The sequence below is a fragment of the Micropterus dolomieu genome, unplaced genomic scaffold (genome assembly GCF_021292245.1).
Source record: "Micropterus dolomieu isolate WLL.071019.BEF.003 ecotype Adirondacks unplaced genomic scaffold, ASM2129224v1 contig_3079, whole genome shotgun sequence".
In the NCBI taxonomy this organism is placed as follows: Eukaryota; Metazoa; Chordata; class Actinopteri; order Centrarchiformes; family Centrarchidae; genus Micropterus; species Micropterus dolomieu.
Genome location: NW_025732069.1, coordinates 1 through 578, shown reverse-complemented (window position 1 = coordinate 578; position 578 = coordinate 1). Strand labels below are relative to the sequence as shown.

Genomic DNA, 578 nt, shown 5'->3' with positions numbered 1-578 from the left:
GATCGGGCAGTCCCAGGCCGGAATGGCCGTAAGCTGCCTTTGCACACCCAAGACGGGCCTTCAAAACACAATGTAATATTTACACAGCACTGTGTACAGGATAGGGAGAAAAAGAAGCAGCAGCAGCAGCAGCAGCGCCCCCTGCTGTTTCCTAAAGAGATGTTCAAAAGATCTCCTTTCACCGAAGCGCCATCTGCCGAAGGCGAAGCGAAAAAGGCTTACAGCACCAGGTATTCCCAGGCAGTCACCCGTCCAAGTACTAACCAGGCCCCGCTCTGCTTAGCTTCCGAGATCCACCGAGATCGGGCGCTCCCAGAGCGGTGTGGCCGTAAGCCACTCAGGCGCCCCCAAACGGCCCTTCAAAAGATGTTCTACGGCTAATTGACAAAAAACGTATTCTGCCCATAATGTCGAAGGTGCTCCAGAGTCACTTGGAATCCACAGGCACTGATTCCTGGGTAAACATCCAGGAACCGGGACACCGTTCACGCTGGCAGTCCACAGACAGCAATAGGCACCCGTTCCCGGGTATGGGTACAGCGACAAGGCCACCTTCAGCCGGAGGTCCTCACTCACAA

At 55.2% G+C, this 578-nt stretch overlaps 1 non-coding gene across 1 annotated transcript; it reads right to left on the bottom strand.

Moving 5' to 3' along the window:
* Nucleotides 1–215: 215 nt before the first annotated feature.
* LOC123964529 lies at nt 216–334 on the bottom strand. The gene has a single exon (XR_006823468.1). It is a non-coding gene; the product is annotated as a 5S ribosomal RNA (ribosomal RNA).
* Nucleotides 335–578: the final 244 nt, after the last annotated feature.